The sequence below is a fragment of the Dromiciops gliroides genome, chromosome 1 (assembly GCF_019393635.1).
Source record: "Dromiciops gliroides isolate mDroGli1 chromosome 1, mDroGli1.pri, whole genome shotgun sequence".
NCBI lineage: Eukaryota > Metazoa > Chordata > Mammalia > Microbiotheria > Microbiotheriidae > Dromiciops > Dromiciops gliroides.
The window spans coordinates 392,893,819-392,906,215 of NC_057861.1; the positions used below are offsets into that span (position 1 = coordinate 392,893,819).

Below are 12,397 nucleotides of genomic sequence, written 5' to 3' on the forward strand. Positions count from 1 at the left end.
TATTGTGCCCATATTTCTTTCATTCTTTAAGTGTGTCAAAGTGATTTTCCCCCCACAGCAATCATGTGAAGCAGAGTGTTCAGGACTTAACATTTCTATTTTAAAGATTAGGAAAATGAGGGTTGGAGACACTAACTGAAAAGTTCAACAGTCTGGGTCATTGTTTGCTAAGGTCCAGGCAGAGTGTCCTGGGACTGTCAGAACAACTTGCTCTTCAAGATGGCAGCAGAAGGTAGCCTAGTCCCTGTGCCCACTCCGCTGCCCAGATTCCTTCGGTTACTAGAGCTGGTGTTGACCAGGACCACCTGGGACCTGGTCATGCTGTACTGTGGTTCTGAGAGTGCAATTTCCTGTTCCACCTCCCAGAATATGATTTTACCCAGCAATTGGCAGAGCAATATCTAGCAAAAACAACTGGTCATAAAGGAGCTGAAGGATTTTGTGAAGAATCCTATATCAGCCAAACCCCTAGTGATGTCCTTCCATAGCTCAACTGGTACAGCCAAGATCTCTGTCAATTCCATGTTGTTTGGATACCTATTCTGAGATGGGATGACCAATCCCTAAGCGCACCACTTTTCTTCCCTCATCTACTTCTCCCACCTAGACCATATACAGTACAACAAGGGTGAAGTGAAGCAATGGATCTTAGGGGAACCTCACATTTTGCAGCAGTTCCCTTTTCCTCTCTGATGAGGTGGACAAGAAGCACCCTCAGTTGATGGAAGTACTCTGCCCCTTCCCAGCACTTTCCAGGGTAGTCTATGGCATCAATCACTACAAAGTGCAATTACTACAAAGCTATCTTTGTCTTCTTTAGCAGCTCTGGTGGTGAGCAGATTGATCAGATGGCACTAGCACTAGGTGCCTGGTGAACCTGAAGAGTCTGAGAAAAGCTTCAACTTTGGAATCTGGAGCCATCCATTTGCAGAGCCACTGTAGACAACCTCCTTCATGGACTCTGGCTGTCAGGAGTTGTCAAAAATCAGCTACTGGACTTGTCAGAACCCTTTTTTGCTGCTCCCATGCCACCATGTCCAGAATCTTGGTCAATGAACTGGTCCACCTGGGTTTGGAGTAGCAAGAGGGGGAGGTCAAAGCTTTAAACTATGGGTCAAAACTCCGTATGAGGTCATGTAACTGAATGTGGGGGTCTCAAAAAATTGGGCAACAGTAAAAGATTTTGTATACCTATTTTATATTTTATATACTATTTTATATACCTATATAGCCAGGGTCACATAAAAATTTCTTGGGCAAAAAAGGTCAAATGTGGGAAAAGTTTAAGAAATCCTGGTCTAGGTTCTGCTAGATGGCACTTCCTTCTTCCCTAAATAGGAGCAGCTTTTTTTCTTCCAATGGTTGTAAAACTTACCCAAGGTCACATAGCTAATGAATAATGGATACGTAAAACCAGATCCCCTAACTCCAAGAACAATGTTATTTCTTCTCCACTACTCTGCCTTTTCTAGGTAGTTTTGTTAGTGGGGTTCTAGAGGTTTCTCATATCTCTTTACCCTTTGGATAAAAATCTATGAAAGGGGCAGCTAGGTGGCACAGTGGATAAAGCACCGACCCTGGAGTCAGGAGTACCTGAGTTCGGGTCCGACCTCAGACTCTTAACACTTACTAGCTGTGTGACTCTGGGCAAGTCACTTAACCCCAATTGCCTCACTAAAAAAAAAAAATCTATGAAAAACATGACACACCTTTTACATGTCCCCAACAAACATATCTGTTGAAACAGAGATTAGTGAATGGCAAAATGTTCAAGGTACATACTTCATTCATACCTTTTCACTGGGACAAAGGAAAAAAAACCCCATTATATCACATACTATAAGCCATGGACAGTGAGAAATTCCACTAACAACATAACTTCGACACTGTTATGATAGATTTCAAGCTCTTGGATTCAACATGAAAACACATGGAAACTCCACGCCACTAGTCTATTTAAAGTTGGGCATATTCAGTCCAACATATATGTCAAGACTTGGTTTGAGATCATTCACATTTCTATATGAGAGACAGTAGTAGTAGTAGGCTTCCACCAGTCGCGGACAACCATGGATCAGCGGCTTGAAGAGCCACAGGCCACAGCATGGCTGTGCAGTCCAATACAGGAGCCGCAGCTCCTGCCACAACGAGGACATTGGAAAACTGCGCTCTCTGTTGCCCGTCGGTTCTTGGATCTCATTCGTTTTTCTTCCTCCTGAGCTTGAAGGCCCATCTTAGCTGTGTGCAAGCTGCTCCTGAGTACTGAACTCCATGGGGCGCAGTCCTTGGCCATCTCCTCCCAGCTGCCGATGTCTATTCCCAGAGCCTTCAAGTCTCACTTGCATACATCTCTGTAGCAAAGCTGGGGGCGTCCAACAGGTCTTTGGCCTGAGACCAATTCGCCATAGAGTAGGTCTTTAGGAATGCCCCCATCTTGCATATGGTGCACATGACTGAGCCAGCGCAGACATCCTTGTTTCAGTAGCATGCAGATGCTCATAATTGGCACCCGTTGGAGCACTTCTATGTTGGTGATCCTATTTGCCCAAGATTTGCCAAGGATGCACCAAAGGCAGTGCATGTGGAAGCTATTAAGCTTCTTCTCTTGTCTAGTATATGTAGTCCATGTTTCGCTGCCATACAGTAAGGTACTCAGGACGCATGCTCTATAGACAGCAAATTTGGTTCGTCTTTTCAGTTTACTGTTTGCCCAGACACGTTTGACAAGCTTAGCCATGGTTGAAGTAGCTTTCCCAATCCTCTGATTGATCTCAGAATCAAGTGACAAATTGTCACTGACAATAGAGCCAAGATACAAGAATTGGCTTACAACATCCAACTGGTAGCTACCAATGTGTATCAATGGAGACGACATAGCACTCTGATATATGACTTTCATCTTCTCAAGATTTATGGTTAGGCCAAAGTCCGTGCAAGCTTGGGAGAAGCAATCCATTACGGTCTGCAAATCACGCTCTAAGTGACAGGCAAGTGTGGCATCATGGACAAAAAGCAGGTCTCTAAGGGTGCTACCCTCTCACTCTGGTTTTGGATCTCAGATGTGAGACGTTGAACAGGCCTCCATCCAACCGGGAATGCAGATAGATGCCATCAGTTGATGAACCAAAAGCATGACGCAACGGCATGGAAAAGAAAATTCCAAACAGCGTGGGAGCAAGCACGCATCCTTGCTTAACTCCGCTATTTATGCTGAATGCTTCAGAGGTGTTGCCTTCAAACTGTACAACACCCTGCATGTTGCAATGAAAGGAGCAAATGAGACTATGGAGTTTAGGAGGGCAACCAATTCTCAAGAGAATTTTGAAAAGCCCTTCTCTGTTAACCATATCAAAGGCTTTGGTCAGGTCTATGAAGGCAATGAAGAGGGGTTTTCTTTGTTCTCTGCACTTTTCTTGCAGTTGGCGAAGTGAGAAAATCATATCAATAGTTGACCTCCCTGCTCGAAAGCCACATTGCGATTTGGGGTAAACACAGTCGGCAAGTTTACGCAGTCTTAGCAAGATGACCTTGGCAAACATTTTCCCAACCACACTGAGAAGTGAAATTCCTCTGTAGTCATTACAGTCACTCCTGTATGAGAGATAGTAGTAGACAATAATAGTGGTAATGTTATAAATCATTTTTTTTAAAACTGTACTTCATTTGATCTATTCCACACTATAATTCAGGGGTATATAAATTCAGTTACCATATTTATTCATATATAAGCATAACATTTTAGATGTTTAGATTAAAGGCAACAAAGAGATCTTCTATTTCAGGAGTATGCTAATAAATGTTTAACAATCAGATCTCCCCCTAAAAAAAATTACCCATAACACAATTTTAAGTTTAATTTGGATCAACATTCTCCCCATCACTTTTTCAAGTTTGGACAATCAGCACCTATTTCTGAGGTATAAATACTCACACTAGAGATTTAATAACTGTCTCTTGCAAGCAGGTCAGTACTGGCTCCAGCACACCCTTCATTACAGTCCAACCCTACTTCATTTTACAGATGGAGAAAATGAGATCCACAGAAATTAAATGATTTTTTTAATGTTCATTGGATCCTAGATTTAGAGAGAAGAAACAAAAGTCATCTATCTAGTGAAATTCCTTCATTTTACATGCCCTGATTGATGAGGATCAGCATTTTATGAAAGACTTTCACTTCATTTCACTTCACTTCACTCCCAATTGAACCCATTCCTTAGAATACCCCACTTCCTCATCAATAACACTTTCCTTCTACAGGTACCCTTTTCCCTGTTCCCCCCTTTATGTTTTGTCTTCTACTATCTGAATATAAGGGCAGCTAGGTGGCACAGTAGATAGAGCACCCGGCCTGGAGTCAGGAAGACTTGAGTTCAAATCTAGCCTCAGATACTTACTATCTGTGAGACCCTGGGCAAGTCACTGAATCCTTCTTGCCTCAGTTTCCTCCTCTGTAAAATGATCTGGGGAAGGAAATAGCAAATCACTCCAATATCTCTGCTGGGAATACCCCAAATGGGGTCATGAAGACATGACTGAAACAAGAAAGCAACAACAAATTAGAATATTAGTTCCTTAAGAATAGGAACCATCTTGCTTACTTGTATTTGCATCTCCAACACTTAGCATGGTGCCTGGCACATAACAAGCACTTAAAAAATGCTCTATCATCTACAGATGAGGAAATTGAGGCACAGAAAAGTGAAGTAACTTGCCCAACATCACACAGGTGTAAGTGGTAGAACTAGTTAGGATTCGTGCTCGCTTTGGCAGCACATATACTAACATTGGAAAGATAGAGAGAACATTAGCATGGCCCCTGCACAAGTAGGACACACAAATTTGCAAAGCATTCCATATTTTTAAATGATGAGCAGGATGCTATCAGAAAAAGCTGGAAAGACCTGCATGAACTAATGCAAAGTGGAATGTACTGTATACAAAATAACAGCAATAGTGTAAGATGATATGCTGGGAAGCATGTGGTTATTTTCAGCTATCCAGTGATCCAAGACAACTCTGAAAAACTTATGAAAATTGCAATCCATCTACAGAGAAAGAACTGGTGGTATCTGAAAACAGATTGAAGCATAATTTTTGATAGTTCCTTAATCTGACATTTTGTTTTTGTCTGTTTTCTTTCACAACCTGGCTAATGTGGAGATGTTTTGCATGACTACTCATGTATAATATATCTAATTGCTTGAGTTCTTGGGGGCGGGGGGGGGGGGAAGAGAAGTTGGGACACAGTTTTTAAAAATCGATGTCAAAATTTGTTTTTACATGTAATTTGGAAAAATAAATTTCTAAACAAACAAACAAACAAAAAAAGAACTAGTTAGGATTCAAACTCAGGTCTCCTGATATCAAATCTAACACTCCATCCACAATGCTAGTTAGCCACAGAGAGAGATCTACTCAAACCAGGCTTCTTGTCACTGTACAGTTTCCTCACATTCCCCTCTTTTTAACATGAGTAAATAGAGCTGGATAAATATGGCAGTTGAATTTATGTTAATTTTATTTCTTGGGATGCTCATTGTAAATCAGAAAGACCTATATTAGGATAAGCTATCATTCTGGCTCAGTCATATAATAAGAATAATAGCTAGGATTTGTACTACATCCCAGACACCATGCTTTGTGCCTTACAAATATCATCTAATTTGATTTTCACAACAACCCTAGGAAGTATGTATTTTTTATTATCCCCATTTTGCAGTTGGCAGCTAGGTGGCACAATTGTTAGAGTGCTGCATCTGGAGTCAGAACAATCAATCTCTTCATGAGTTCAAATCCAGTCTAACACTAGCTGTGTGATCCTGAGCAAATTATTTAACCCTCCTTGTCTCAGTTTCCTCATCTGTAAAATGAGCTAGAAAAAGTAATGACAAATCACTCCATAGTCTCTGTCAAGATGGGCTAATGAAAAGTCAGACACAACTGAAAAATGACAATACTATTTTACAGTTGAGGAAACTGAGGCATGGAAAGATTAAGTGATTTGCCCAAAGTCGCATATGTGAGATTTAAATTTAAGCTCGCACCCCAGAAGTGGAGTGCTTAGCAGCCGGACTGACGTGCGTGCATGGCCGTCGGTCTCCTCCCCGAAAGGGTGGTCCTTCAAAAACTGGCATCTTTCCATATTCACTAACCAACCATTAAAAAGTTTTTACCACACGTATTTAATAGATTTCCAAGGCTGATCTTAAATTCAGGTCTTCTGAGTTTAAGCCCAGAACTCTATCCATTGTGCCACTTAGTTCACTCAAAAAAATTGAAAGGGGAAGCTGGATTTGAATCAGAGACCCCTTGCTCTGCAATCAAGTATTCTATCACTGAGCTATGCCCCCATATCTATGCTATATCTAGCATAGTGGATACAAAGTTGGACTTTGGATTAGAAAGACCTTAATTTCTTGACACTTACTAGCTGTGTGACCCTGGACAAGTCATTGCCCCGCCCCCCCCCATACCTTAATTTGATTAATACTTATAGAGAGTGGGTCAAAAGTCATGGTTTTTTAAAAACTTTTTGAAAATTATGGGGTTTTTTTGCCATTTATGAGATTTGATTTTTCACACATATATATATATTTCAAAATGAGAATCAGGAAACATGGTTAGAGAAAGGCTTTTGCAAGCTTTATTAAAAGTAGGGGTGGTTTTTTTGCTTCCAATCAGGACTGACCTAGAAAATATATGGTTATTGCTGTTGGTCTGACCCAACCACCATCCTCTCTCCTGGCTGCCACTATGACCTATAATCAACCAGCACCAGGTCCTGGTGCTTGGGTTTGCAGAGGCACAACATATCACCCTTCTCTCACAGTATCATTCTTCATAGAGTTTTGGGAGCTGTATCATTCTGTGTTCTCCTCAGAAACAAATAACACCCTCACAACAACTCCCAAGTTTTGATACTCCAAACCTTAATTTTCAAATGCCTGTTGGATATTTCCAGTGGGGTGTTACTGTCCTCTCTCTACCATGTCCCTCCATCTCTCTACCTTTGGCTTCCCTCATTCCTCTGTTAGCAATTCTCAGACATTTGATCCTATCTAATTCAACTCTCCCTCCCCAGGATCTTCCCTGCATGCCCCCACCACAACCAGTGCCTTCCACTGTAGCCTACAGAATCGTTCTTCTATTCTACATAAACTCCCCTGTCTGTTTGATACTTCACACAATCCCTTCCTATTCCTTCCCCACATCAAACTAAAACATTGCTTTCCCTCTGATGATGCCTCTTCAATTGCAATCCTCCTACAATACCAACCATTCCTCCTCCTACTTCTTTCAACTTTTAGGAAGAAAATGGATTAACAAACTCCCTATGTCTTACTATGGCTTCCTTGGCCATTGCTTCCCCATTATCACTCAATACCCCCTCCTTCTTTGAAATTCGTGCTGTTGTCATACTACCCTCTCCCCATATATTCAACAATCATCTACCAAACTCCAAGACACCTTCCTTCATGACCTCAACATCCATCTCACAATCTTCCATTTCAGCCTACTCTCATCATTCTCAGTGACAATTAACATCAAGATTCCCTGAAATTACTCTGCTAGCTCTCTTCTTCCTTCACCGATGACACCTTCTCTCTTTCCTTCATTTATTCCTTTCTCCCCTGCCCTTTTTCATAAAAGTATTTTATTATTTTCTAGTTACATGTAGAGATAGTTTTCAACATTTGTTTTTATAAGATTTCTAGTTCTAAATTGTCCTCTCTCCCTCCCTTCTCTCCCCCCTCCCCAAGACAGAAAGCAATCTGATATACATTATATATGTATAATCACATTAAACATATTTCTGTATCAGTCATGTTGTGAAAAAAGAATCAGAACAAAAGGGAAAAAACTCAAAAAAGAAAAACAAAAAACGGAGAAACAGTATGGTTCAATCAGCACCTAGGTTCCACAGTTCTTTTTTCTGGATTTGGAGAGCATTTTCTATCATGAGTCCTCTGGAATTATCTTGGACCATTGTATTGCTAAGAAGAGTTAAGTCTATCACAGTTGATCACCACAAAATGTTGTTGATACTGTGTACAATGTTCTCCTGGTTCTGCTCATCTTACTCAGCAGCAGTTCATGTAAGTCCTTCCAAGTTTCTCTGAAATCTGCCTGCTCATTGTTTCTTACAGCACAATAGTATTCTATTACATTCATATACCACAACTCATTTAGCCATTTGATGGGCATCCCCTCAATTTCCAATTCTTTGATACCACAAAAAAGCAGTTATGAATATTTTTGTACATGTCCCTGCCCTTCTTAATGCAGCAGTCCTTAAATTACTATCCTTGTTCTTCTCTCCTCTCTACCCTTTCTCTTGGCATTATTAGCCACTCTCATACCTTCAGTGATCATATCTGGGCCAACAACTCTCAAACGTTTTTTGTTTTGTTTTGTTTTTTTAGTGAGGCAATTGGGGTTAAGTGACTTGCCTAGGGTCACCTAGCTAGTAAGTGTTAAGTGTCTGAGGCCGGATTTGAACTCAGGTACTCCTGACTCCAGGGCCGGTGCTTTATCCACTGCGCCATCTAGCTGCCCCTCAAATGTTTATACAGTCCATATGTAGATCCCTCTTGAGCTCCAGACCTTAATTCTCAAATGCCTGTTGGATATCGCCAACTGGATGTCCTATCAGCTCCTGTCCTATCAGTCTAAAACTAAATGTATCACCTTTCCCTCACAACCTACTTCTTTTAAAATTTCTGTGCTGCAATCACATTGTCTGTAAAATGAGAGGATCAGAAGGGGAAAACCATTCATTAAGCATCTACTCTGTGCTAGGCACTGGGCTAAGAACTTTACGTTTGATCCTCACAACAACCCTGTGAGGTAGGTCTTATTATTACCCCCATTTTGCAGTTGAGGAAACTGAAGGAGACAGAAGTTAATTGAATTGCCCAGGGCTGCTCAGCTAGTAAATGTCCAGGGTTACATTTGAACTTGAGTTTTCCTGACTTGAGGCCCAGTGCTCTTTCTTCCACACCGCCTAGCTACCTCTAAAATTAGAAAATGGACTAAATACTCTCTAAGATGTCTTCCAGCTCTAAGTCCTATGATCTTCTACCTGTTAGTAACATCACTATTAGGACCTATATTGATGACCACTCAGGTTTGAAACTTTGGAGACATTTCTGACTCTCCCACCACCATCTATCAGAATTGCCACCTCCTATCAACTCTACCTTGAGGAGATCTCTTATATCCATCCTTGCCTTCATACCCACTGCTGCCATCTTGAACGTGGCTGACACAAAGTGCAGGACCACAAAAGAGGGGAGAGCAGCTGGGGTGGGGCACCCAGCAATCGTACCTTCATTTCTACCTTTGGTTGCATCGGTCAGGGTGTTTAAAGGAAGGAAATCATGCAACCATTGCTGACATGTTCTGAAAAACTGACCAACACAATCTGCTGCTGCAGAGAGCTTTGATTTAAAAAGGGTCCCTTGAGCTTTTTGTCAGACTGGTTTTGCCACCCAAGAGTTGGAGATGCTAAAACCCAGGGAGTAGTGAGTCCGTGATCCCATGTCTCAGATTGGCTGTATATTTGATCATACCATCTGATAGTATCCTCTTGTCCCTAGAGGGCTGAGCAATAGGGGCTAGAGGTAAGATAGTGACCACTCTAGTTTCTTCAGATTCTTGTTACGTCTCACTTGTACTACTGCAATAGTCTCTTAAGTAGTCTTCCTGCCATCAGTTCTTTCCCCTTCCAATCCATCTCACATCCTTGCTGTCAGATTAATCTTATTTTCAAATAATATATTATTTCCCCCAAAATTACAATGCAAAAACAATTTTTAACATTCTTTGGGTTTTCTTTTTAGTTTTGAGTTCCAAAATGCTATCCTTCCCTCCCTTTCCTCCCCATTCCCTGATACAGTAAGTAATCTGATAGAGATTATACATGTGCAATGATCTAAAACATTTCCATGTTAGTCATTTTGTTATAAATATATATAAATATATTTGTTAGATATGTATATATATCATATATATTGCCTATCATATTTTTGTCAGAATGTAGGTTGCATTCTTCATCATTAATACTCAGGAATTACAATTGATCATTGCATTGATCAGACTCCTTAAGCCTTTAAATTGTTCTTCTTGGGGCCAGCTAGGTGGTGCAGTGGATAAAGCACCAGCCCTGGATTCAGGAGAACCTGAGTTCAAATCCGGCCTCAGATGCTTGACACTTAATGAGCTGTGTGACCTTGGGCAAGTCACTTAGCCCCAATTGCCTCGCCAAAAGAAAAACAACCAAAAAAATTGTTCTTCTTCCATATACTTTACACACCAAATGAATTGTCCCCATAACTTGTTTCCTTTGGTAGCAGAGATCATTTGGGAGTTCTTATCGTAACTCCCACTCTCAGTAGCAAGTCAAAGGACAGTTAGCTATAAACTATAGGGGTCCTGATGCCAATCCTTGTTCTCACTGGCAATTTGGGTGCCCACTACAAGGTTCCATCTTAACCGCAGGATTCTAAAGATACCCCTGAAGAGTTGGGGCCACTAACATAAGGCCCCATTCTGATGTATTCTGCCCAATAGCTAATCAACACTCTACCATATCATCTAATTATCGCCCCACTCTCATTTAACCAATTAACATCAATTAGCTTTTCCAAAAGGATATTACTAAGAAGATGCAGCAAGAACAGAAATACCAAACATTCCCCTTAATCAGTGGCACATTCTTCCCATAGGGAGAATGGACTCCAACTTAAAGCCTTTTATCAGGCATTCCCTGGGAACAATCAAGTTCACTTCTAGATATGAACAAGTCACTCCTCTGTTGCATAGGGGTCAGTCCACTGATATGCATATCAAGCAAATCACTGGGGGCCAGGGGGGGTGTCACTTCTTACCAGACTCAAATGTCCACAAATCCTCATGTGCACCCTAGTTCCTGGACCTCTGTTAGTTCTCCTGACCCTTCAAATGTCAACAGATCTCAAGCTCATCTCTGCTGTCTCCAACATTCCTTCACCTAAGACTGGGGAAAAAAAGACACAACATGGACAGAAGCAACATCAGGGCCTCTTGGGAACCAGGTATTCAGGGGCTCTTGGCCCCTCTCCCACCCTAAGGTGACAACAGCTTTACTCCTCACTCAAATGCAACCAGGGTGGAAAGGCGATTTCCCCCTCTGTGGAGTTTTTTTATGCATACCTAGTTCCAGCTCAGAAGCCAACCAAAAGTCCTTTTCTACATTACACAGTAAATGGAAAGGAAATGGTCAGGTGCTCTAAAATGAAGAGCCAGGCCACTCTTTTCCATGCCATCAGGGACTTCCATTGCAGAAGCAAGCCCACCAAACACATAAACACCCAGGACTTAGCCCTCATGGGCCAGTCCTCCATCATACTTGAAACTCTCATGCTAGAAACAAGGACAGCTGGGCTCAATTGTGGAGGACAGCCCAGGAAGAATTGGGCACAGCATGAGCTGAAGGTCATTCCAAGCTGCTTCTGCCTTGCTGGGGCTTCAGACACAAATGAGGTGATGTGCCCATTGATACAATCTTTCCTTTCTGTGAACACTTAGGGCATTTAGAGAAATCAGAGAAAAAGAGCAGAGCTGGCCTATTATTGATCAACCTGGCACCTATATGTGTGTATACATACATGTAGGTAGACGTGTATTAATATATGAACGTGCTATATGTGTGTGCATGTGCGTATCTGTGTAGCTATGAATATATAAAGATGGAGATGGAAGAGATAGAGATGTATATAGAGATATACTGATATCAACAAGCAAAAAGAATGAGTGGGGAGATGGTGGTCAAAGGCCAGATGAATTTCCTGTTGGGGCTGGACCCCGGATGTGTCCCTGCTTTTCTGGTTGCCCTCCCCTCAGGAACAGCAAATGGGGTCTTGCCATTTACACCCCTGAGGGAAAATTAATATAAGGAATGGAGACTGCCAGCTGAGAAGATATTCTTTCTCTGAACCATTCCCTTGCCCTCAGGGTATGTTTAATTTAGGGTATGGGCACCCTGGTCCCACACTTATCATGTTCTATTTTTTATTATAGTTACTTGCATACATATCTTACCTCCCCTCACCCCTTCCACTAGACAGTACATTCTTTGACCATGTCTTATTCATCTTTGTTTCTCCCTAAGTGTCCAGCAGATGCATACTCGGCATTTAATAAATATGTAGGGCAGCAAGCCAGACACATATACATATTAAAGACAGACTTGATGCCAGCCACATATGCATATTAAAGGCAGGAATGTAGCTAGGCAAGAGGAAGACGATGACCTCGCCCTCTGGGCTTGGTTTTTGTGCTTGTTCAGATTCATTTGAAAAAAAAAAAAAACAACTACTCAAAGCATTTTGGGTTCCCTAAAAGGAAGAAGAAG

General features: G+C 41.5%; 1 non-coding gene and 1 pseudogene across 1 annotated transcript; both read left to right on the forward strand.

Moving 5' to 3' along the window:
* Positions 1-219: 219 nt before the first annotated feature.
* LOC122749682 lies at positions 220-1,106 on the forward strand (annotated as a pseudogene).
* A 3,651-nt stretch (positions 1,107-4,757) lies between these two features.
* On the forward strand, positions 4,758-4,864 carry LOC122737588. The gene has a single exon (XR_006354411.1). It is a non-coding gene; the product is annotated as a U6 spliceosomal RNA (small nuclear RNA).
* The last annotated feature ends 7,533 nt before the right edge of the window (positions 4,865-12,397 follow it).